Below are 27,619 nucleotides of genomic sequence, written 5' to 3' on the forward strand. Positions count from 1 at the left end.
AGAGATGTTGGTGGCAGCAAAAATATTGACTATCAGTTATTTAGGCCTCCTAAGTTTAGCACCCACTTTGTGAGAGCACCATGGTGTTTTCTCCCTACCTGTCAGCAACACAGAAAGGTAGTTGTCTATACCTCCGTTTCTCAAATGAGAACATTTAGATTCACAGTGGTTCAAGCAACACTTCAATATGTGCCATCTGGCATTCAGAATATATTCTAGAGAGCAAATAAAAGAGAGCCCTTCTTTTGATTCTGCAAAGTTGTCTAGCAGGGGCAATGACAGTGACTGCTGCAGAATCAAAGGTTGCTGTGTCCTTCTTGGGAAGGTGTGCTGCACCTGTAGCAGTTTCATGGTGGGGAGCCACTAGGGCTATTCATTTATTTAGTGCCCTGATGAAAGGAATACTTTTAAAAATGTGAAAAGTAGGGTGAAAACTGAATCAAAGGGAATAAATGGAATAGGAACAACACAGACAAGATGTCAGGCAGGGGTCGATGTGTTAAAGGTGAGAAATAATGACCAAAGGTAAGGATGAGGTGGCCATGGAACGTGACAGCATCAGAGTAGTAAGGGGGTGGCTATCAAAGGCACGGAAGCCTGTCATTCCCACCTGCCTTTCTACCATGACACAGGCTTCTGAAATTAGTTCCAGACTGGTGCCATTTTAACGTGGTTTGGATTAGTCTGTTAACATTTTGTATAACTTAGTAATTGCATCCTTTTGTATTTACTCAAAGATAGGATATGTGTCAAGGATTTTACATCCAGTCACTTTCTGTATGCCAAAAAGGATTTTAAAGGAAATTCCATTCTTTTTGGAGTGAAAACTACCTTTTCTGGGAACTTCTGGCAATACTAGCAAGTGGAGACTTCCTGAGATCCTTAGGCTAGGGTGAGAACAAAAGAGAAAATTTATTTTTATATGGAGTAGAAATGTTATCACCTTGAAACTTGAAACCAAGGGTATTCATCTGATTAAATTCAAAGACTTCATTTTTTTAAAAAAAGCAACAAAACTTTATTGAGATATAATTTACATTGCCTAAAACTCACCCATTTTAAGTATTCAATTGAATAAATTTTGGTAAATTGACTGAGTTGTTCAACCATCACAAAAACCCAGTTATAGGACACGCCCACCACCCTGGTGAGATCCCAGGTGCCCTTTTGTTGTTAAACCCCTTTCCCATTTCCAATCCCAGGTAGCCACAATACCCTTTAAGTTACTACAGATTTGCCAAAGGCATTATTTTAAGGAAAGCAAGTTAGGCCAGGAAGTTCTTAAGTTGGATTTTGGTGTCTCTGGCTTCGGAAGTGAGTAGCGATGTGAAATATAAGCCCACATACGACAGTCTGAATTTTGTAAGTCTTTTGGTTTTACCTCTAGAATAAGAGAGTGGCCTTGGGCAGTGGAAGAAACAATACCAAATCTGAATGTGCTTCCAAATTCGCCAGGACAGTTGAAAAACTTCTTTTAAAGGTGGTTTGAGACTCTCTGGCCAGAGTGTGACCTCAGGTGATCTTGGAAAGACTGGCCTCCACTGATGTGTGAGTAAACTGGTTCCACATGTGAGAAGCTTCCAGCCAAGGCTACACTTGGCGTGGCTGCAGGCAGGAGAACTTTGTCCTCACCATCTGAAAATACTGGCATTTCCCAAAGAAACTTGTCTGTAACCTTGAGGAGTCTTTCATGATTTTCCGACTTTGGGCATATGAGTTTTTACCCACACATCAGTGGCAGCCAATCTTCTCACACAAGATCATCAGAGGTCATGCTCTTGCCAGAGAATGAATTAAATAAGCTCAAACTATGTTTAAAAATGTTTCTCAGCTCTCTTGGCAGATTTGGGAGCAAGGGTCCCATATTCTTTGTTTTTTATTCAAAATGTAAATGAATTGCTCCTCCAATTCAAAATCAAGTCAGTCATTTAAAATCTCCAAGAAGGCTTAAGTACCCTGATAACTGTCCCTTCTCTCATTTATCCATTTGACCAGAATTTGTCTTTCTGAGCATTTGTTCTAGAATTTAGATGACAGGGGCACAGGTGTGAGTAAAAAAAACAACAACAATGTTTTAGTGCCCAAAAGTTTAATTTGAGTTGAGGGAGAGAAATGATAGAGGAATAAATAAGGTATATTCAGGCAGAGGTAAATTATAGAATGAAACCAAACAGGGTGTTAGAGTAGGAATGATGGGTCATGCTGGATGATGGGGTTAATATAAATAAGGTGATCAGGCAAAAGCCTCTGTGAGGATATGGACATTTCAACTGAGACTGCTGTCACACAGGGGGCCAGCCATATGAGGATTTTCTAGCATTCCAAGCAGACAGTGTAGCAATTGCCAAAAGTAGGTGGGCATGAGCTTGGAGTGTCTGAAAGACCAAAGCAAGACCAGTGTGGCTACAATTCAAGAAGGGAGAGAGTGATTCAAGATGAAGTCAGAGAGGCCGGGGCCCACAGAAGGGTGGTTGGAATTTATTCTAAGAGCAGCAGGAAGCTATGGAAGAGGGAAGTTGTGATATGACCTGATTTACATTCAATCCAGATAATCTAAGTGCTGTGTGTAAAATGGAAGCAGAGAGGCACTGGAGGAAGCTGGGGTGGCCCTTTGGAAATGATAATGACAATGGCTGTGTGTCATAGTGCCTTCTGTTAGTTTCACACATGTTGATATCTAAGATGATGCTTTCTCTCTTCATTCTTTGTGCATCTATCCTATTAATGACATATCATGTTCTTTATTTACTCTTTTTAAGCCAAGTCCTCATGGAATTGGCTTACCTAAAGTGGGAATGACTTTAAGTTAGGGGATCATCGAAGTCAGAAATGTTTTCAGAGGTAGTATAGTACAGTCCCTTTATTTTATGACTGAGGCAGCTGAGGTCAAGAGGGAAATCAGGGTCTTCTCTGAGATTATACATCTAGTTAATGACAGAACCAAGAATAGAATTTAGGATTTTAGATTTCTTATCAATTGTTTCTTCCACTAATGTCCAGCCTGTTTATATTCTCATGAAATGTACACATGTTAGTATTCTCTGATGTAGGGGTTAGATGGATCAGTCAAGAGGCCTGAGCTAGTAGGACAAGGTGGTGGAGGAGATCATTCATTGTCAGCCCAAGGAGATCAAGATGCCTGAACAAGAGTGGCAGAGAGTCTGCAAATCCACAGGACTTTAAAAGGTCAGAGCAATGAAGTCAGCAGATGGACAGAACTGTGGGGGAGAATGGCAGGCAGGAAGCAAATGAACCTGAGACTGTCTGAGGGCATTACAGGACAGTCAGCAGATGGGCTGCACCATATCACAGGGTGAGAAGCACTGTCATTGACACTAATTACTAGTGATGGAGGTGCTTTGCAAAACATGGGATATAACGGCCTTATTTTATAGGACATTTGCTGTAATGATGGACGAGTTCACAACAGCTTTCCACATTAAATGCACTAAATTGAGAAAGCAGGGAAATATTTGCAGTGCTTTCTTCTTCTAATACCATGTTGGAAATAGACTTACCAATTAGGATACACCACAGTACCCAGGAAATGGCATTTCTTCTGAGGGTTGAGTGTTTTCACAAATTAGAATTCCCTTAAAAGTAAAATATTCAGAAGCAAAACAATGCATAACATGATAGATGAGGTGATTCTATAACACAAATCAGCAGGTAAATTAGGAGGGTCAGATGTGGGAGAGACATTGAAACCATCATATCATCTCTGGTAACAGAGATGGCAGTTGGATACCCCCCAAAATTGTTAAAAAGATGCCTATATGTTAAATATAGGGAGCTTGAACAAATATAAGCTTCAATAGAAAGGCTGTACTTTTTACCTCATCAGAAAATTCTAGGAATATAACTTAGCACTTTAGTTCAAGAGATTTTTTTTTTGAGCAGTTATTATGTGCCAAATGCACTGCTAGGTTCTGGTGATGCAAAAGTTGAACAAAATAGGATCCCAAATCTGAAATCACTCATCACTGAATCAGAAAGTACACATACAAAATGATTCTAAGATGCCCTGGCTGGCATAGCTCAGTGGGTTGAGCGTGGGCTGTGAACCAAAGCATTGCAGGTTCGATTTCCAGTCAGGGTACATGCCTAGGTTGCAGGCCACGGCCCCCAGCAACCGCACATTGATGTTTCTCTCTCTTTCTCTCTCCCTTCCCTCTCTAAAAATAAATAAATAAAATTTTTAAAAAAATGATTCTAAGATAACTGCTATAACTGCTATAAGTAAAATGTTTCAGTCCCATGAATGATAAACATCTATGATAATGAGGAAGAGAAATTAAAATGTGAAGGTCAACTATGATCTTGGGGAAAATGGGTTGGTTAAATGATATATTTGCAAAAAAAAAGTCTGTCTTGATTTTAGTTTTGTGTTGTTGGCAGTCACTAACATGCGTGGCTGTGCAATGCTAGTGACTTCTGTACTTATATCATCTTGGCTCCAGAGCAGCAAAAAACTAAATGGAAGCTGGATGAATGCCAGTGATCTCTGAGTGGCTGGAGAGTTGAATAAACTGGGTGCAGTACATCACTGTGTTTAAGCCCTTTCATTTGCTGCTCATTTACAAGGCAGCAAGAATTAAGAATTCCACTTAGCTTTATTTTTTGCCTTGTGTCCTCATCATCAGTTCTTTCATCCCATTAATTTTTCTTTTGCTTCACTTCTTTCCTTTAAATTCTCTTATTTTCTCTTCACTGCCCCAAGGCCAAATTAAACTTGTCAAGACTATTTTGGAACTCAGGTCCATAAACTTTGAAGCCAAACCACAACTGTTCAGTTTTCACAATTTTTGGAAGCTTGTCTGGCCCTAAAACAGGATTTCTTATCTGGCACCTGCCTTCTCCATTAGTCACTGTACCATCGTGGTAATTATAGAGTTCCCTTTAGCAGCCACATAAGCTACAATGTCATGTTCATGAAAACCAATTAAAATTTTATCCTTATTGTCTCTCTGGCCCAACACACCAATATATAATTTTATTTAAGACTTGAAAATAATCATTTAGTTGATTGATATAGCAATAAAAAAAACCATTTTAGATCAAGCTAAAAAGCTTGATGGAACTGCCCTTGTTTCACAATAATCTTTCTTCTCAAGTTACCAAGACCTATCTTAAATGACTGAAGTAATGTACATAAAATTTGTTCTCTGGAAAAACTTTTACTGACTGAAAGCTATAACTGATCTGAAGGAGTTTCCATCTTAAAGTATAATTTTGGTTCTGTGAAAAACATAGGAACCAATTTAATTGCTTGTTTGCTAGTAGTCTAGCCATTTCTGACATACATATACATGTACATAATTGTGTACTCCCATAATAGAATTGTGGAATCTCCCTGAAGTACATCTGGAGACCAGGACTGAGTGAAAGAAGTTTGCTTGGGAAGTGCTGGAAAAACCCATAGGGAATAGGGTAGTAATGAAGGAAAGGGAATGTAGCCAATAAAGGTGAACCATTAAGTTCACAGCATTACAGTGGGTACCTGGACCTTGACCCAGAGGGCAGACTCTGGGAAATAATGCAAAACATATATCTGAGGTATGAGGAGATGAGACCGTTGTATACTAAGTCTCAAGACACTTGTTGAAGACTGCCCTGCCCCTGGCAATGTTAACTCCTTGGAGCTTTGGGTCTGCCATGCAGTAGCCCCTTCCTGGACAACTCACCTTTCTGTCTTTTCAGGAACAAAGGTTGGGGCTACCCGACCTTTGTTGGTGGCTGGAAGTCAGCCTGATACCAGCACACAAAATTGTCCTTGGACAGTGTATGGGCCATTGGCAGTGCTACTGTAATGCATTTATCACATTTTAGATTATCTGAAGATTACTGAATAGGGAGAACAATGTTAAATCCTAAAATCTTTGCTCTTTTTTTACAGCCATTAATTCTTTCTTTTCCCTCACTGATAGTCTAATCAAGAGATTTCTTCATTCCTCTACTTACGCACTTGCACTGCAGGAGATACACAGAGGCAGTCAGGTACTGGGCAAAAGGAAAAGAAACAAAGTTACCTGAATGATTCATAAACTGGAGAAGCAGACCATGAATAATCAGTGGTTGTCAGAGAGGCCTTTGCAACGAAGAAGATGCTGTAGATGTTTCAGCTATATATAAGAACAAATTATCCAGTGCTTGTATCACTGTCACATTACTGTCACACAGTTAGTAGACATCTCCATTTGAATATGACAGTTTTAGGCAGTATAAAAAGCAAGGCAAGCCAGTGTTCTCCTTCCTTTTCTAGAATCTGAAATCTGAGTAAGACATGGGAATGAGTATAAAAGCATAGTTCAAACTGCCCAACATGATATGCCCATAAGGGTGATGAAGGTAAAGTGGATGGAAAGCAAGCTAGTGTAATATGACAAATAGGGAGTAATATTTAGCCTCATAGTCAGGAAGAGAATAGCGACTGGTAGAACCTGAGCTCTGTCTGCAGTGGATGGGTGGTCATGTGGAGATATAGTCCCACTGTTAGTGATCAACTGAACTTTTCACAGTAGGTGTAGATGGATGTTCATGTGACATTGTCAGAAGTTTCATTTAAAACTCACTTAAAGTTTCATCATACACATAGAAAATACCATGTGTCCCAAATATATTTCAGCCAAATGGAACACATTTCCTGACCAGATTAACCAAATAAGTCAAATTCAGTTGGAGATATCCGACACAAAAGAATGAATACCAGATGACTTTCACTGCCAAAAGTGGGAGAGTTGTGTGCCTGTGTATGTGTGTTTGTTATGCATATGAGAGAGAGGATAGGAATCACCTGGTGTGTTCAGGATGAATATATACATATGCATTTGTATGTACTGATGCATCTGTGCACATGTATGTATACATACATGTAGAAAACAATGAAGTAAGTATTTTTTTGAGATGATGAGTAGAGAAGACAGCAAAGCTAACTGTTTTCTCTGCCATTTCAATTATGTTCTTAATTTAAGGCTAACTCAAATGCTGCATCACTGACTTCTTGCCTTTATTGGAAAATATTTTTTGCAAGAGGTATTTCTTGGTGAGTTGGTGGATTTAGAGAGAACTCCATGATTACATGAGGTAAGAAATTTAAACTGATTTGGCATGAGGTAAGAAATTTAAACTGATTATTTTATAAGAGAGTTTGGAGAGGTTTGTAAGGACTTTGGATTGTAGATTGAGAATAAAAACAGCCTTATATAGATAGTTCCTGGGTGCTGAGTCCTAAGATAGGTGTTTTGCCTTTGTTATCTCTTTTAGTCCCAACAGCAATCTTGTATGGTGCCAGGAACTGTTTTAAAGAAAGGAAAATGTACCCCTGTACATACACGTATACAAAGATCTAGAATTTAAACAATTTGATCCAGGTTATAGAAATAATACACATCAGTACCATGACTCATACACAAAATGCATACAGCCCCATGCATAAGGTTTTCTAAGAGAGTATTGTCTACATTTTCTGGAGAGCAGGGAAATAGGCATTAATGTGTATTTATGTGTGGCATTCCTATTTGGAATACAGGGTGATGAGTGTTGCTTGATTTTGAGCATGTGTTTTTCATGATGACTGAGCCTGACTCTGGATTATTCCCACAGCTCATTTGTCTCCTGGGGTCTTTCTTACAGGTTAGCTAAAATTTTAGAGCATTATGTTGCTTTGTCAACAGATTATCAATTGAAAGCTTGCCCCTGGAGTAGAGGGGGAGGATGGGTCTTACCCAACCCAGAACTTCATGAGAAACGACACTTACTTACCTCTTGCTTCTCAGACACCAAGCTCTTCTTTCTGCTCATATTTTTATTCTGTTTTCTTAACTTTTCCAATAAATTTCTGTTTTTAATTTGAACTAGTCTGACTATGTTTCTGTTTCTTGAAATAGAATAAACACATCGTAGTGGACATTTCTGGGGGAAATGTGATGTGGATCAGTATTGAAGTCATCATTTCCCGCTTATTAGGGAACATAACATTATAGATTGTCCAATAATGAAATCTCATAATTTCATCATCTTAAGAAGACAAAAATGTCATGCAGATCTCATTGAGAAAGAAAAGTGGTCCCTGGCTGGAGTGGCTCAGTGGATTGAGCACCAGCCTGCGATCCAAACAGTCACTGGTTCAAATCCCAAACAGGGCATAAACCTGGGTTGTGGGCCAGGTCCCCATTGTGGGGCATGTGAGAGGCAACCACACACTGGTGTTTCTTTCCCTCTCTTTCTCCCTCCCTTCCTCTTCTAAAAATAAACAAAATATTTTTTTTAAAAAAGGAAAGTGGTTGTTAACTGCTTTTTTGTCCTTATTTTAGAGAGGAAATTGAGAAAAACTTGTCGAAGGTAGAACTCTGCATGCTATATTGAGGCATTTTTCTCTGGGCTCCTCACATTAGTGGTCGGTGTTATTTATAGATGAGTGGACTGAGGACAGGGTACATGTTGGTACATGTCAGAGTCAATAGTGGTGTGCCCCATGCTAGAATTGTTTTTCAATCCTTATCCCTTGACCCACCAACTGATTTCTCTTAAAGGTTTCAAGGAACTCTTTTTTCCCCTTCATTTCACATAACATTTTCTATCTCTGAATAAGAATGTGTAATTTAAACATGTAATAGAATTAATTGAAGTTACATAAATTTTTTTAATGTGTTCATCTTGTGTGTGTTGATGTCTCTGCAGAGATGCTGCAGTAATATTAATTTCTGTTTTTGCTGACCTGTCTGTGTACAAGGCTAGCAGACTGGAAGAGGTTACTTCACAGTTTAATACATAATTGGAAGAGACATGGTAACTATTTTAAATTATTAACAAATGAGTCGGGCTGTGTTTTTAACATATGATTTAGAAACAAAGACACAGATTTGTGCTTTTACTAAAATAATCGAGAGCTTTGCACATTATTAATTAAATATTATACTTTTTCTAATGTTTGACTGAATTGGAAACATTTATGATTGAACCTTTGCAGACCAGAGTGACTGGGGAGTGGGTTATCTTTATAGAATGCATTTTTCCAAGTAGACATGAAAAATATTTTTTAAAATACTTATGCTTGGATATCTACAACACTATTTTTTTTATAGCATTATATACTATACTAGTATTTAAGGCTAGTTTTTTTTTCTGGGTAACAGAGTCCAATTATATAACTGATAGCTGTTTGAATTCAGGATCTTTTTCAAGTACCACCAAATTAGTCACAGTAAACATCAAGGATTTTTATAAAATTGAGGCGTAAAATAGAATGTGCTGAATCTGTGTGAATCTGAGAACATACCTGGTGTTGAAAGCTGCTCCTCTTTTCTTCCTCCCTTTTTTTCTTTTTTATCTCCTTCTAATCTTACTTTTTCTCTTCTTTCTTTAGTCAAAATTCTTACAAAATTGTTTCATTGACGTTTACTTTATTCTTTCAACACTACAGTGCAAATATAAGGCCACATGCCTTAGAGGTTTGTTTATTTGGAGATTAAAGTACAAAATATTTTATACAAGTTATATCCTTGATTTTTGCATGGATGTTGTCATATCCTACACTCAGTGGGAATAATATTTTGAAAATATTAAACCAATGTGGTTTATTAACTTCATCTACTCACTTTTCTACTCCAGCCATTTTGGAAAAAGCAAAGCAGGTGCATAGGCTCTGCCAGAAGTCTCTGATAAAGTCCTCAAGTCTCTGAGAGCAGAGCAATATAGAGGAGAGTAATCTAATATTTATGTCCTGGTTTCTTTCCTCAAGCCAAGGAGAACAAAAATGCTTAGTCACAGAGAGGGCCTGCATCAATGACTCCTTGCCTAACCAAGGTGCTCATGTCCTGGAAGTGATTGAGATATTCCCTGCTGAATTTATAGGGATGTAGGAGGAAGCTGCTCAAATCCTGGTACCACAACAATGTGCAGGGTACAGAGCTTAAGCTGAGGTCGAGCTGAAGGACCTGGCAGCAGCATTAGCAAGGGAGGAGGTGGGACCTGGATGCGCTAAGAAAATTGCCAGGAATTCACCTGTTACAACTTAACAGACAACTTCACAAGGTGTTCAGGATAACCTAGACTAGCAGAAGACAGCAACCAGTGACCCACACAAAAACCAGGAATTCCTCTTAATTGCCATGGTATCAACTTCAGCTTTCTGTTACTCTCAAGATGTCATTTTGGGAAGAAGAAGCATTAGAAACCCTGAAAGCCTATAATATATCATTAAAATAATCTTATAAACAGAGGCTAAAAAGATCTGTACTGTAACCTTTAAAACTTCATACTTTTCTGCTGCCTCAACAGCCTCATAAACCGGCTGTGAGCATCCTGCCCAGGTGACCAGGTGCGCCAATGGGAGGCATAAGGTGGGCCTTTGCCACAAGTTCTCCTTCCTACCCTCACCTAGCTATAACCAAATAACATTCAAATGTACCAATGAACTCTCTTTGCACTTTTTCTTTTTCACCCCACCTCAATTCCTAATAAAAGTACCTGTGGGTCCTTCTCTCTACTTCTCATCTGTTCCTTTGAGCCCACCCCCTCTTTCATGTGGTCCCCTTTTAGTGTGAGTAACTCTGTCTCTCTAGGACCTGTGACTATAACAGACTTAGTTTTTTCCTGAGCCTCTCCTCTGCTTCTTCTTGCAGCCATATCTCACTAATCATCTCAGAAAAGAATACAAAACAAGATTAAAAAAAGATGAAGACACAAATTTAAGTTTTTTTATCCCCCTTGCTTTCATGGCATAGGGATATGATTTCTTATGTATTTGATTGTAATATATGTAAATTTTAATGCATGACTCAGAGTAAGATGTCCAAGGACATCTGTATCCTTTCTGTGGAAGGTACTCCTAATGTCAGAGCCTGGAAGGGCTTTTCAAGTTTGCTGAGGAATTAGACTTTAAATGTAAAACTTTACAATATCAAGTTATGTGGAATTTGTGTTACACAGACCCTTTTGAGAGTGAGAGAGTATTTGCTAGCTGTGGAATAGAGAATGACTTTCTAGCATCAGTGTATAAACCTGCCTTTTTTTTTAGTATTTAGATCTCTCAAAAATACGGCTGGTGGTTGTTCCTTTTAGGAGAATACAAAGTTCAGGTTTCAGATTCCCAATTCCTGAGTCTAAAGTTGCTTCAAAAAGCAGAAAAATAAGCAACTGCTTTGAGAAGCTCAAAATCATACTTGTTGATGGGTAAAAGAAGTGATTAGTGGCATTTATTTTTTTCGTTACTGCTACTTTACACTTATTGAAATAAAAACTTCTCTCCACCCCCCCCCTCCCCGCCCTGCACCTCCACCTGTCTGTCTCTCTCTCCTGCTTTCCTTTTATCCAAATCTTAGGTGTGGGTGAAGATCCTGTTCAAGATTCCCCTCCTTGTAGAAATCTTAGCCAAATACTCTTGTCTCTTACCTTTTCAGTGTCTCTTTTTTGTATTCCTTATTTAGGGACTAATTGTATTTGGCCTCAGGAGTTATCAACAGCTTTATGAGAGTTCAGTGTTTCCTCAGGAAACAATCGAAGTTTCATAAAGACAGCAGCCATGTCTTTGGTCTCACTCTCCTCTTCTGAGCACAAAGGAGAAAACTAAAATGGAAACCATACAAATGTCCCAAATAAACAAGTCCTTTAAAATTCCTGGTGAATCCTTTTAATCAATTCCGTTAAGTCATATTTAGTAAAAAGCTGAGCATAATGAATTTGTGTGCTGACTGAAAAAAAAAAAAGAAAAAGAACTAAAAAGGTTCTGGGTAAAAGTGGAGGAGTGATTTAAGCCGGAGATCTTGTTATTTGTTCAAACATGATGGGAGTTTTGATTTATCCTTTTTGTGCATCAATATGAACTTGGCTGAACTCATCCTAGAAATACTGAAAAACTGTGGCAGCAGGTAAGAAATTAGTTAATTCACCAAATCTAAAAGCCTGTTCCCTACCCTCCTAGCATATGATTTGGGCATCTGTCTCACCAGCAAGCTGTTGTGCATCTGCAACATTGTGAAGAGAGACTAACAATATTTAAGAAATATGAGCATACTGCTTAGATTACATATTTCAGAGATTGCACTTCCCTGTTAATGTCTTACTAAATTCTAACTGGGAAGTAATTTTGGTGCAGTAGAAGTTGTATGCCAATTTGTACTTTCACCCTTTGATTTGAGGCTCAGTCAAGAGAATCTGTCCTGTGCTAATGTGTTCAGTTTGGCACTTTTTGGAAATAGAGAACAGTTGGAGTTTCAAATCAAATTGTGTGAAATATTCCAGATATTTTAGGGTGAATTCCAATTCAAGAGAGAAATTTTATTAGAGAGTTCTATGTTAAGACAAATTACATTTACTCTCTTTTCATAAATCGTAACAGGAATGTCTTACTGCAGATATTGGCTACCAGTTTCCCTCCAGGGGTGTTAAAAACCATTTCTTGAGGCTGAAAGAGCAAATCCACAAAGTTAGGATATAAAGGGACAGGAGAAAACCGGTTATCCAGAGCATAACTCTGAAACTTGCCAAGCAGACATGTTTACTAAGTCCTCCTCTCTTTTCTCCCCTAAGTTTAACTTTTTAAAACATAAGGTGACTAAAACAGAATTTTGTTATGTGACCTAGAAATTATGGCCTTTTCTATCTCTCAGTATTTAAGTGGAGAGCTGTGTTGACATCATAGAACCTGCAGTGCCTTGAAAGTCTTTTAATGCTATTGTCATTAAGAGGTAGCATATTTTAACATACATCACAATTGTGACTGCTATCTTTAGCAGCTAAGGAGGAAAACTGATCCTGTGGGGTTTGATTATTAACTCTGTTATTATGTTCTTAGTGTACTCATGAAACTGTTTGGTAATGCACTCATCACTTATTTTTATTTTATATTTTGGAAGCATTGCTACAGGTTAATTGGCTCTATATTTTACAGTTTGCATCACTACTACTAATAAAAATCTGTTTATATTGTTCTTCTGGGATTCTGATTGCATTAAGGAATGATTAGTCCTAATTAAGTTCTGTAGTCTATGCTAATTACAATCAAATAAGACTTTACATGAAAACGTGAAATTATGCTGAAGTAAATGCATTTTTGATCATTAATTAGAGAACTACCAGGCGTACCTTTGCAGATGTTTTTATTTTATTTTTTTACTGGAAGGAAACCTTAACAACAAGCCATTGCATTTTGAAAGGGTGTCGTCTCCCATAGTTGTTACAGAAATGATCTAGCTAATTATAAATATGAGTGATGTTTCCTTATTTTACTCCTTGTGAGGACTAAAGTCTCCTCAGCTGTTCCTCATGTACTCTCCAAGCAGTAATATTATATTTACATTATAGAATAAAAATGAAAGCATGAAGGTTTCAAGAGCATGTGTTCTGTGATATTGTCTCATTTAACTTTTATGCACTGCCGTCCTTTTCAGTTTGACATTTCCCTAATTTCTTTTTAATGCTATAGATGCACTTGGATCTCCTGTGTGAGGTGGTAATGACACTTCCACAGGTACATTTCTGGTTTGGTGACAACTCAGGAAGAGTATTCTTTTGTCTTCAGGGCCTGACTCTTCAATACTCTTTCTTATTAGGAGGATTGGCTTTCATATGTAAATGAGGAAAGGATGAACTGGATAGCATCATACTTTCTGGATACCTACATCTTTTCCCATCCTTCCACAGGAATCACTAAATGAGCCAGTGTCTTTAACACACCCTGGTTCCCTAAATTTTAGCTCAGATAATTATTGTTAGGATGCATTGCATTTAGTATTGCTGGAAGTCCAATTTTAGACCAATTAATTGGTTTTGACCTCAGGAGGAATACATATTTCACTAATTTCATTTCCCCTTCTACACTCCTCCTGCATAGAGATATTTTGAGTTTGGCAGCAAAAGCCCTGACAGAATCCAAACTCTCCTGACTGTGTTAATGATCCTGAAATGCCCTTCTTGATGCAGTGCTGAAGGCTTCAATTCAGAATTAATGCTTAAATCTTGACCATTTGTCTACATTATAAACTTAATCTCCTTTTTCCAAATCACCTGCTCCTTTATTTTCTCACTCCCACTTACTTTACTTCCCTCTGTACCAACCCAAGAGCTATTTTTCTACTTTTCTGACTTTTAATTGCATTTCAATTTCTCTGTTAGCCTTTATCAAAATGTTTTCTTTTGCCTTTAAAAAATAATTTTGCTCATTCTTCAGATACTGTCTTGATTATTTCATTCCTATGTATGCTTGCCGTTGCCCTGTCTTCAACTGAGCAGCTGGTCTCCAAGTCCCTACTCTCTTTTCCATTTCATTACTGTTATTTCCTCCAAGTCCATGTTTCAACCCAGCAGTTACAAGCTTTGCCTTTCACATAGGACTCTCATTTCTAGCTTTGGATTTTTGCTTTGCCTGGGATTTCCTCTTTAACACTTTGTTAATATCCATTCACACCCCTCCTTTAAGTTCCTCCTTGGATTTATTTTCTTTCCATAAGTTTTATATCAAGGTTATGAGCTATGCCTCCTCTGTGAACCAGAAACAGAGCACTCTTAGTATCTTTGAGATCATGTAGTAAAATCTCCTCACATTACAGATGAGAAACCTGAGATTCAGAGTGGGTTATCTGAGCTGTACAAGATTATGGGACCCCTTCAGCATTAGAATAGGACCCAGGAGACTTTGAAGTCCATGCCCTTTCCTTTCACCTGCTCTGTCTCAGCATATATATTTCCTCTTCGGTCTTAGGAGCTTTTTTTTTTTTTTTTACACTTTCTCCATGTATGTGTCCCTTCCACCCTCAGTTAATAAATAAGTTCTTGGGAAATAGGGACCATACCATCTGGCTTTTACTCTTGTCTTCTATCATTCTCCATAACATCTAACATAAACTGAATTCTTGACAGGGTTCATTCTGTTCACGTCTGTCAATCTCACTCTAGTATTTTTTTATTTTCTATTTTAATTTATACCTATGACTCCATGTCATTGCTCCTGTCCCTCCTTTCCCCCCGTCTTTTGCTTTAATTCTTTTCCCTCAATTACCATCACTTTTGAAATTACATTTGTTTGCGTTATGTTAACTTTGCATTTTTTGCTCAGATTTTTCTTATACTTCTTATATCATATTTAGATTTCATTTGGAATATAAAAGGTGGATAGTGGCTCTCTTTTTAGGGATGGAAAGCAAGAACTGGTAGCAGGGGTATCAATTATTGTTGAAGTCATTGAACTTTATTTATACAGTGTCTGAATAAATTAACCTTCATGTACCAACTCAGCCCTTTATCCAGTTGAACTTTTCAAATGTTTAACATTTTTCACTAGGAAATCTCTTTATTTATTGATTTGTCAGTCAGTTAACAACTATATGCTGATCTGTCTAATGGGGAGAGTTGAACTAGATGCTGATTTCTGTGTAATGGAATGGAAGTGACCATATGTTGCTTTTTATAGATGCTTAGCATACAAAAATCAGAGACATAATCTGATTGTCTTGGAGTTGTGCTCCTTCAGAAAAATCTTGAAAGAGAAAGGCTGAAGGTTGTGCTAAGGAAGTTCCAGGAATGAGAAATGGCCTGATTAAGTGCTTAGAGGAGAGAGGGGGAGCAGGTTATTGTGTTTTCTTGCCTTTAACATAACTTAAAAAAAGTGGATTAAAAAGATAATAGGGGTATATACTAAGAGAAGACTTTAAATTCTTGAAGTCAATGACCAAGAATCTCCTATTAGATATAAAGTGATGTTCAAGGCTCAGCACGGCAGCCATGAAGATACAAAATCATTAAATGAGAGGGCCCCTTTCTTTGCAGAACTGGAAAGTCTCTGGTGGTCATATGAATTTCTTTGAAATACCATCTTTAAGTTGACCTTCTTCACCTAGAAATATTCTTCATATGCATCTACTTACCATAAACCCACTCCGTATTAGGCCTGTCTTTGCATTTCATCAGCTCATCAGTTATTATAGCTAATTCTCAGGTGAATTGAACATGATCAGTTCCATCTTATGGACAAGGGAAAAGAGTCACAAAGCAGTGCAGTAATATGCCCATAATTAAACAATGCATGTGGTAGAACTAAGATTCTAATCTGACATTTACCTGACTTTATAGAATTTTAATTTCTAGGCTACATTACATTTTTTTTTACTTTTCAGTTAAGGTTTATTTTAAAATATGAAACTTTACACATTCTTTCAAAATATCAAAACTTTAAAGTTATTAGGCAAGTCAATCATACAAAACTGTTTTCACAATAAAGAAGTAGTAACCTTTTCCAGTGTAAAATGTCACATAATTTAAATTACAGCTTAGATCCTCAGTGATTCCAGTGCTTTATTTCTCACAATGGGTCTGGTCAGTCATAAGACAAATTTCACCTCTGGATCGTCTATTCTTAATCACATCTCTGTTAATCACCATCATCTTACACAGTAGGATAGCTGGTCATGGTGACAATTTCAAAGTGGTTGTTTCAGTCTTTGGCCATTTTCATGTAGCCATCCATCCATGGTCCAAGCTGTATCCCAGCTTTTCTTGATAATCCAGTACTTACTGTTATTCAATTCTGCTACTTCAAAGCCATGGCCAACCACCAGAACTCCACAATCCAGGTTTCCAGTGCTGCATTCTGCTTCATAATTAATGACTTTTTAAAATAAAACTGGGGGCATCTACAACTCACAGTTACAGCAACAGAAATGGGCCCCACACTTGCCACTGCCTTCACAAGGGACCTCTCCTGCTTACAAATGTCTTTGAAGCTAGTGCTATTGGCAGCAGAAAACTCAGGCTTGTTTTTGCAGGATAAATCTCTTATATGATATGGATAGGATTCCTCTGAGTCCAGTACTTTGTTGTCCTCAACATACTGGAAGGCATTATCCCTCAGGCTACCATTGCAACCCTCACTGCATTGAGACTAAGAGCAGTCCACCAGGTTCTATTCACTCAGTGAAACAGTTTGCTTGTTTTCTGGAACATCTGTCCTTCAAGGGCACCCGTTGAAGCCTGGCAAGAACCACCCTGACCATGGTCCTTCACAGAGGTTGCATAGCCTTTTTCTCTTCCATTCACAGATGTTGGGATCTCAGCAAAGGGAGGTTCTTGGAACACTTCCTGCTTCCTGTGCTTCTGGTTTTGAAGGACATTCTATACCTGCCTGAATTCTTCTTTGGTCATATCACCAAAGGCATTCATTGCCATGGTGAAGTTATGTTTCCCTTGGCTGTATTCTTGACTGTGCTGTTGATTGATTTTCATATTCTTTTCCTACATTGTTCTCCTCTGTGCTTCATCACTCTCATTATTTAGTTTTCTATGTGTTGCCTGCCACTGGTTCTATTATGCAACTAAACTATGATCAGATTTTAGCACAGCTGAGGCAATTCCCAAGCAAAGGGTGATCAGGAAGAGTGAAGGATTCATTTCAGAAACCTGCGTGGGAGCAGCTGCGCAAGCACAGTCAGTGCGTGCAGGTTCAGGGATCCCAAAGCCCTAGATTGCTTATTTTTATTAAGAAGATCATAGAGATTTTATGAATTTGCTCAAAACCCTAACCTGTCTGTCCTCTTCCATTGATGCCAGAGAAATGCCCTTTACCTCCCCACCACTCAGTGCTGCCTCTTGAAAGTAGTGCAGTCAGTTGCAGAGTTCCAGTTCTGTTTTAGTGTTTTGATTGTGAAAAGATACAAAGCCAACATTAATTGGTAACTTTGTAGGAAATTACTTTTGTCATCAGTCAGAAGAAAAAAAGCCATTATGATGAGAATTCAAAGATGGTTTTGTGTAAAACTAGAAGTGTGCACACATGCTCTCTCTCTCTTGCATACTCATTATTCTGAAAGAACCAGTGTAGCTTTTTATTCTGTAAATCACATTATTTTTCTTAAGTAAATAACTGCTTACTGAGGAGTTGGTGAATATTACTAAAGTCTATCAATATGCTCCCTATCATGGATTGAAAAAAAAGTCAGTGAAATACAAAAGAACAGGATACTTCACAGGGAAAATTACATATTTGATGGGCATTCTAACAGGCATGAGGAGATAGATATCACATTGTGTTTTTAATTTGCATTTCTCTAATGACTAGTGATGTTGAGCATCTTTTTATGTTGGCTTTTGTATATCTTCTTCAGAGGCAAGTCTATTCAGGTCCTTTACCCATTTTAATTTTTTCTTTTTGCTATTGAGTTGTATGAGTTCTTTATATATTTTGAATATTAACACTTTATTAGATATACAGTTTGCAAACATTTTTTTCCATTTTGTGGGTTTTTTTTTCTGATGGTTTCTGTTACTGTTCAGAAGCTTTTTTGTTTGATGTAGTCCCACTTGTTTATTTTTGATGTTGTTGCTCATGCTTTGGGTGTCAGACCCAGTGATCCCATTTCTGGGAATAAATCCTAAGAATCCCAAAACACCAGTTGGAAAGATTACATGCACCCCTGCGGTCATAGCAGCGTTATTTACCGCAGCCAAGACCTGGAAACAATGCAAGTGCCCAACAGTAGAAGAGTGGATTAAAAAGCATGGTGCATTGACTAGGTTTAACTTATAAATGAGATCATATGGTATTTGTCTTTCATCACCTGGCTTACTTCACTTAGCAAAACAAACAAGCAAGCAAAATGAAACCAGAGACATGGAAATAAAGAACAACCTGACAGTGACCAGAGGGAAGAGGGGAGGAGAATAACAGAGGAAAGAAGGGAAAGGGTCATCAAGGAATGTGTATAAAGGATCCATGGACAAAGCCAAATGGGGAAGCATTGAGTGTGGGACGTGGAAGGAGTGGGGGGTCGAAATGGTGGTGGGAAAATGGAGACAATTGTACATTAACCACAATAAACAATAAAAAAATAAAAATCTTTTAAAATTAAAAAAAGAAAAGAATGGTGCATTTACACAATGGAATACTGCTATGCTATAAAAAAGAAAGAACTCTTACCTTTTGTGACAGCATGGCCAAACCTGGAGATTATTATGCTAAGTGAAATAAACTAGTCAGAAAGACAAATACCATATGATCTCTCTTATATGTGGAATCTAGTGAGCAAAATAAACTGATGAACAAAATGTGAACAGAGGCAAGGGTACATGGACATACTGACAGATCTCAGAGGAGAGGGGTTGAGGGGACAGGAAGAAATAGCCAAAGTACATGTATGCATAGCCCATGGATACAGAAAACAAAGTGGTGAAGGCCGGGGTAGGGGCTGGGTGGAGGGCGATGAAGAGGGGGAAATGAGGGACATCTGTAATAGTGTCAACAATAAAAAAAATCATTAGTAAGACCCATGTCAAGGAGCTTTATTCTTATGTTTTATTCTAGGATTTTCATGGTTTCAGGTCTTACATTTAAGTCTTTAATCCTTTTTGAGTTAATTTTTGTGAGTGGTGTAAGTCCAGTTTCATTTTTATATGTTAACATCCAATTATCCAAGAACCATTTATTGATAAGGCAGTCTTTTCTCCGTTAAATATTCTAGGTCCCCTTGTCAAATATGAGTTAACTGTATATACTTGGGTTTCTTTCTGGGCTCTCAGTTCTGTGTCACTCCTCTATTTATTTCTTTTTATGGTAGTATCATACTCTTTTGATGACTGTAACATTTTAGTATAGCTTGAAATCGAAGTGTGATGCCTCCTGTCTTGTTTTTCTAAGGATTTTTTTTTGTCTATTGCAGGGTCTTTTATTGATTTGTGTAAGTTTTAGGAATGTATTTTTTATATTTCTGAAAAAATACCATTGAATTCTTAATAGGGATGGCATTGAATTTATGGGTTCAATGTCTTATAGTTTTTAGAATAGTGATCATCCACTTCCTTAAAGTATTGTTTTTGTTTTAGATGCAATATAAATGAGATCAATTTCTGTATTTATTTTACAGAAAATTTATTGTTGGTGTATAGAATACTGCTGATTTTGTATATTAACTTTATATTCTACTTAACCAAATTTTCTGATTGAATCTGTTTTTTTTTTTTTGGTTGTTGAGTCTTTAAGATTTTCCCTATATAAAATTACACTGTTTGCGAATACAGAGAATTTTACTTCTTTCTTTCCAATTCTGATACCTTTGATTTCTTTTTCTTGCTGAATGTACTAGCTAGGACTTCTAGTACTATGTTGACCAGGAATGGGAAAAGAGACTATCCTTTATGTTGAAATATATTTGTTCTATGTGTAATTTGTTAGGAGTTTTTAACATGACTGAATGTTGAATTTTGTCTAGTGATTTTTCTCTATAAATTGAGATGATTATATAATGCTTTTCTTTCATTATATTACTTTCCCATGTCATGTTGAACCATCCTTGAATCCCAGGGATAAATCCCACTTGATAATGGTAAATGATCTTTTTAATGTGTTCCTGAATTTGGTTTGCTAATATTTTATTAAGAATTTTTTACATCTGTATTCATCAGGGACATTGGCCTATAGTTTTCTTTTCTAGTAGCCTTCTTTCCTGGTTTTTGGTGTCAGGACAATGCTGGCCTCATAAAATGAATTTGGGGGGGTTATTTCCTCATTTTGGAAGAGTTTCAGAAGGACTGGTGTTTATTCTTCTTTAAATGTTTAATAAAATTCACCAGTGAAGCTATCTTATCCTGAGCTTCTTTTTGGGAGAGATTAGATTAATCATTCAATATATTTACTATAATTGTTATTTTTAGATTTTCTTTTTCTTCCTGATTCAGTCTTGATAAGGAGGTTGTTTCTAAATTTTTAGAATCTTTTTCTAAGTTTGTTGATGTATAATTGTTCATAGTAGCCTCTTATGGTCCTTCAGATTTATGTCATATCCATTGTACTTTCTCCTTTTATATTTATAATTTTATTGAATTTTTTTCTGTTTTTCTTGGTTAGTATACCTAAGGGTTTGTCAGTTTTATTATTTCAAAGAACCAACTTCTAGTTTGATTCTTTTTTATTGTTTTTTTGTTCTCTATTTTTAATTTCTACTCTAACCTTTATTATTATTTCCTTTCTTCTGCTAACTTTGTCCTTTGTTAATTCCTTAAGGTGTTGAGTTAGGTTGTTTATTTAGGATCTTCTTGCTTCTTAATAAAGGTATTTATTGCTATGAGAGTCCCATTTAAAAATGCTTTGTTGTATCCCACAAGTATGGTTAGGTTGTTTTCTTACCTAATATTCCTAACCTGTGTTTCCTAGGTTCTAATATTGTTTGTCTCAACAAACTATCTAATATCTCCTTATTTTTTTCTTGTAACCATTGATTGTTCAGGAGGATGTTAATTTTCATATGTTTGTGAATTTTCCTGTTTTTTTTTGCTTTCTAGTTTTATGCCATTATGGTCAGAGAGGATACTTGATTTGATTTCAGTATTCTTCAATTTGCTGACTTGTTTTGTGGCATGATGTATGGACTATTCTAGAAAATATTCCATGTTCATTTGAGAAGAATGTGTATTCTGCTGCTGTTGAATAGAAGGTTCTATTTTGTGTCTGTTAAATTTATTCGGTCCAAAATGTTGTTCAAATCCTCAGTTTTCTTATTGATTCTGTCTGGGTGATCTATCCATTGTTGTGAGTGGGATGTTTAAGTCCCCATCTATTATTGTGTTACTGTTTATTTTTTATTTTAGTTCTGTTAGTTTTTGCTTTAAATATTTATGTGCTTCAATGTTGGGTACATACATATTTGCAGTTATTATATTTTCTTGATATATTTGTCCCTTTATCATTATAGGATGACCTTCTTTGTTTCTTTCTACCATATTTTTAAAGTTTATTTTGTCTCATATAACTACCACTTGTGTGTTTTTAAATTTTTTACCATTTCCTTGAGATGTCTTTTTCCATCTCTGCTCTCAGTTTGTGTGTCATTAGGCTAAAGTGAGTCTCTTGTAGGCAGTATATCTTCTTGTTTTTTTCTTTTAAAACCTATTCAGCCATTCTCTGTCTTTTGTTTAGAGAATTTAATTTGCTTTGTTTAAAGTAAGTATTGCTAGGTAGGAACTTGTTTCCATTTTATTAATTGTGTTCTGGTTGTTTTGTAGTTCTATTGTTCCTTGTTTATCATCCTGTTGTCTTTTGTGTGCGTGTATTTTGATGTCTTTCAGTATTAGTATGCTTTGACTTCTTTATCATATATTTTGTGTAAATACCACAGGATTTTCCCTTGTGGTTACCCTGAGGCTTACATAAAATATCTTAAAATTATAACACCCTATTTTAAATTCATAACAGTATAACTTCAACAGAATTAATAAACTTTATACTTTTATATTCCCCTCTCACATTTTAGGTTATAGCTGTCACAATCTAAATGTTTTTTCATATTGTGTAACTAATAACAAATTATTGTATTTATTTTTTTTTAACTGTACTTGAAAAACTTTTAAACTAGAGTTGTAAGTGAATTATGCACCATAATTACCATATTGCAGAATCTAATGTGACTATGTATATATCATTACTAGTAAGATTTATACTATCTTTTTATGTTTTGATGATGTTAGTTAGCATTCTTTTCCTTTAACTAAAAAAATTCCTTTCACATTTCTTGTAAGGCAGATCTGGTGGTAAAGAACTTCTTCATGTCTTGTTTTATGGAGGAAGTCTGTTTCCCTCTTTTATTTCTGAAGGACAGTTTTGCTGGGTGTAGATTTATTGGCTGTGAGTTATTTTTGTTTAACATTTTAATTATGACATCTTGTTCTTTCCTGGCCAAAAACTTTTTGTTGAGAAATTTTCCAGTAGTCTTATGGGGGTTCCCTGGTATGTAACTTCTCTCTTTTGTCTTGCTGCTCTTGAAAAGAATATATATTCTGTTGCTTTGGGGTGAAATGCTCTGAAGATATCAATTAAAACTACTTGATCTGGTGTGTCATTTAAGGCCATTGTCTTTTTGTTGATTTTCTGTTAGAAGATCTATCCATTGATGTAAATGGTGTGTTAAAATCCCCTATTTTTTGTCATTCTCTCCCTTTGTCTTTGACTTCTGAAAATTTAGTTAAATATGTCTCAGTGAGTCCCATTCAAGTTCAAACTGTTCGGAGTCCTTTGGGCCTCATGGATATGTATGTCCATTTCTGTCCCCATGCTTGGGAAGTTTTCAGCCACTAATGCATTAAATATACTTTCTCTTTCTTTTCTCCTGGAATTTCCATAATGCAAACATAATTTCTTTTCATTATGTCCTATAACCCCTACAGGCTTTCTTAACTCTTTTTTTCCTTTTGATCCTCTGACGGTAATTTTCTTCTTTCTTTTTTCTATTGAATTTATTGGGGTGATACTGGTTAACAAAAGTATACAGGTATCAGGTGCACAATTCTACAACACATCATCTGTATACTGTATTGTGTGCTCACCACCCCAAGTCAAGTCTCCTTGCATAACCATTTATTCCATACCCTCCTCTATCTGTCCCCACTCCCCTTCTCCCTGGCAATCATCACACTGTTGTCCTGCTGTCCGTGTCCATGGGTTCTTTCTCTGTTTCTCATTTTTGCTTAATCCTTCCACCCTCTAGCCTTTCCACTTGCTACAGCTGTCAGCCTGCTGCTCTCTATAAGTCAAGTCCTATACTCTCAGCCACTGATGCTTTGTTCTACTTGGTTGAGTGTACCTTTGAAACTCTATTTAATTCTTTAATTCAGTTTAATTCTAGGATTTTTTGATGGTTGCTATTTACTTGTTGACTTTCTTTTTTTTGATGTATTGTTTTTTAATATAATTTAGTTGTCCATCTGTACTTTTTTGGAGTTCACTAAAATTTCTTAAGAGTATTATTCTGAATTCTCTGTTGGACAGTTCATAGATCTCTATTTCCGTAGGGTCAGTTATTGGAGCTTTATTAGTTTCTTTTAATGGTGTCATATTTACCCGATTTTTCATAATCCTTGTTTCCTTACATTGATATCTGCATATTTGTGTAATTGGAGTTCTCTTCCAGACTTTATAAGTTTGCTTTGTCAAACTTGGGTTTCTGGATGTTTCTTCTGTTAATGTCCTTAGGCAGGTAAGCTTTCTATATAATGTTCTGTTTTGAGGCAAAGCAACTTTTCAAACTCTGAAGATGAGGATGGGGGTGGGTGTGCCACTGGCTGAGAACATTTGGATAGGGCTGCTGGCTTGGTTTCCTACTCAAGTGAGGCTGTAGGTTGGGCTCTGAGGCTGCCTGTATTCTCCAGTCAGGCTTACTAGGTGGTTGGGACTGGGTATTATATTCAGGTGTGAATGGAGTCATGAACTGGCTTCCCTGCTTTTGTAGGACATCAAGATTGGACCCAGGGACTGTACAGCTTGATGTTTGGGGATCCAAATTAAGCCAGAGTGTGCACTGACGGTGAGGCCAATGGTGTTGCTCTGCAGACGAGAGAAGCAATGGTTCTGCTCTCAGTCCAAGTGCCACTGGATGTGGGGCTGTTTAATGGGCTGCATAGCTTCCTGAATGCTCTGGTTTGGATCCCTAGCTGGGTAGAATGAAGGCTATATTCAGCAATGAGCAGGACTATGAATTATATTTCCTGCTGAGGTATAGGTGGAAAAGCATCTCCAAAGCCAGTGCATATCTTTGTTTGTTGTCTTAATTCAAGCTGACCAGCACCCCAAGTTCCCTGACTGAAGAGGGCCCCTGGATTTGCTTTTCAAGTTATCAAGTACCGCAGGCTCACACAACTTCCAAGAATTGTTGCTCGCTCTTCTGGTCAAATGAAGCCAAGAGACATTCTCCACAGAGGGTAGAGTGATGTCACACCTCCCTTGCCTGAGTGTGGGCAAACAGGGCTTTAGGGTCAGCAAAACTCTCTTGGAGGCTTCAAGTCAGGCAGATCTGCACCCCACTGAGTTCCCTGCAGAGTGTGCCCCCAACTTGGTTCTGCAGATGAGCAAAGCCACTGGTTGGGATCACTACTTGGGCACTGCATGTTTGAGTTTGCTGGTTATTGCAAGCCCCTCCTCACTTTTTCATCACAGATTTCAAGTGGTTGGGCCTTGCACATTCACCTGCAATCCCAATAGTGTGTGATCAGAGTAAGGGCTCCTGCAAAGCTACCCACAATTCCAGGGATGCTGGTTGTTTCCCTGGATTTTCTTTACTCCCTAGAGGAACCGGAGGCTCAGGGGAGACCTCTCCTTGTGGTGCTGTGTTGTTCTGGGGGAGGTAACCTGTACATTCAACTTCTCTTACCCTTCTAATGCAGTCTTTTTTGGTCTCTGTGGTTCAGGGGGGTGCTTCAGTCTCACCTTGGTGGATCCTCAGTGACATCTCATTCTTGAAATGTTGTTCACTGTTCTTATTGTGAGGAGGAGCAAAACCAGGAATAACAAATGTGATCCTCTTGGCTTTTTAAAAGAAAACCAATTTATTTTACCAATAATTTTCTCTTGAGCCAACAAATGTTTTTGAGTAACTCAGTTGGTGGAGGTGAAAGATTCTGAAGCCTGCCAAAGCATGCCTGTTGTTTCATGTTTGAATCCCCTCGGGAAAAGAAATGGAGAGTATATACAGAAAAGATCATCTGCTGTCTTTTTTCCCTAGGGCAATAGCTTTGCTTTGCTATCAGTGAAACTGCCCATCCTTTTACTTCGGTGTGCTGGCACTTTGTGACTTTTCACATCAGTTACGCCATGAGGTGTTATAATGCTGGGAGACCAGAAATCATGTGCTGGCATTACTGTGGGAGGAAATTGAGATATCTTAATAGAAGTATTTGTATACTATGCAGTTGGCTACTCCATGTCATAATTACTTCTGCAGTTTCCAAATTTCATGAATTTAAAGCTAACCAATTAATTTGGCTTCTATTATAGAGGGATGAACCCACAATCTAGGCTTTTCATTATACAGAGAAGAGGAAGAAAAGCTATTTTTTCTAGATTCTTTTGTATATACTTCAAATAGCACAGTCACATTATAATACTAACTGAAGTTTCACCTTCTAAAGGTTTTATTTTTGTCTCTGCCATAGAATTGAATCTATAAAGTATTGATCAAATTACAGTTTTGGGTGTCCCTAGAGTGGGGAGAGAACTCATTTAAGATTTTATATGTGTGCACATGTATTTTATGCTGCACTTTGTACAGATTTATAAGAAATCATAAACTTTCCATCTTTTTAAAATTAAGAGAAAGATCTGAGCTAATGGTATTAAATAGAGAACCATTTTCACACCTTTAAATACTAAAGTAGTAAGAACCACTTCAAAAATGTGCAAACTGAATTCCCAACTGAGCTGTTTTAAGGAATAAGTGTGGGGCATTTGTGAGAAGCATACACATTTGCTGGTGACATGGCCTGGAATTTGTGTAAAGGCAATTGAAGAATGCCTATTGTAATCCTCTTTCTACTTGTTTGAACCTCAAATCCTGCTGTACTCAGCACCCAACCTCCAGCATCAGTGCTGAAAGAGAAAACAGCCAGCTCTCTCAAATCTTTTAGAAAGCAGGACATAACTTAATACTTAAATTTATCTCAATGCAGGTTAATTCTGATTAAAAAATATGAATTAATTGAATATTGTACATCTTGTTTCACACTTCTTGACCACTTTACATTTTGCAATTTTTGTATCATCTAGTCTTAATTTTCCCTATAGCTCTATAGGCACAAATGTGTTTTTATCTTATAGATTTGAAAATTTTTGAACCAGCACTCATGGTCTATATGAAACAGTGCTTTCAAACACTGGAATATAAACAGTTTAAAGAGATTATTTTGTACAAAGAATATAAATTTTACTCAAATCACTATCACACAAAACATTTTCTTCTTAGCTATGTAGATGACAAGTAAATTAATCTTAGTATTCTGTTAGTTTTGAAGGTATTGCATTTAGATCCATTAGTGTAACTTTAAAGAAATTTATGTCACATTATTGCATATGATGCCTAGTGAAAATTTGCATGCAGACAGGTATTCCTGAGTATAAATGTGTAGGCTGTCTGAGTTCTAAGAGGGTAAATATTCATGTGGTAAAGACGGCAGTAGGGAATGAAGTTATAGTTAAATCAGACATTTGTCACTTGAAGGGAAGAAATTGTGGACAGCTTAAATTACATCCTAGAAAATATATACAACTAAAATGTATACCAATATTATAAGAATGCTTAAATTATACTATGAAGCATTTCAGCAATTAAAAGTTACCTGTGGATGTGAATCACATTAACATCCAATAGAGACAAATGGAGAAATGAAGGCAGGAGCTTTCTGGAAAGGATTGCAAGTACCTAGTTGAATATATTTCCATATCAGGGAATAAATAACTCACAAAGAAAGTACAAGTTCATGGAAGATGGTGTATAAAATTTGCATCAGTGAAAGGTAATTGAAATTTGTGACCTGGTCAGACCTTGAATTCTACACTTGGAATAATTAACTCGGACCGTTAATTATTACAAAGGTATAGCATTATGAGATAAAAATTGCAGAGACACTCTTGTGCCATGTTGGTAGTAACATAACAAAGCAGAAATTAAGGTAAATGCCAATAGTGATGTTTCTATAGAGACCATATTGCCAATGAAAAACTTAGACAAATAACTATTTCATGAATTAATTAGGCCAGAAATCTTTTTATTTAACTACAAATCACCTAAATATCACTTCTCTTCCAGATTGATTGGTGTTATCATTAATTCTTTTAATATCTGGGAGACAAATATCCATCATAGAACATGAAATAGTA

At 36.9% G+C, this 27,619-nt stretch overlaps 1 protein-coding gene and 1 pseudogene across 1 annotated transcript in view; one reads left to right on the plus strand and one right to left on the minus strand.

Moving 5' to 3' along the window:
- Window positions 1–27,619, plus strand: part of THSD7B (thrombospondin type 1 domain containing 7B) — a 776,886-nt gene that overhangs the window by 80,707 nt on the left and 668,560 nt on the right. The gene's annotated exons all lie outside the window — the stretch shown is intronic.
- On the minus strand, window positions 16,379–17,379 carry LOC123810393 (annotated as a pseudogene).

This window comes from Phyllostomus hastatus, unplaced genomic scaffold (assembly GCF_019186645.2).
Source record: "Phyllostomus hastatus isolate PE091 unplaced genomic scaffold, TTU_PhHast_1.1 phas_scaffold_60, whole genome shotgun sequence".
In the NCBI taxonomy this organism is placed as follows: Eukaryota; Metazoa; Chordata; class Mammalia; order Chiroptera; family Phyllostomidae; genus Phyllostomus; species Phyllostomus hastatus.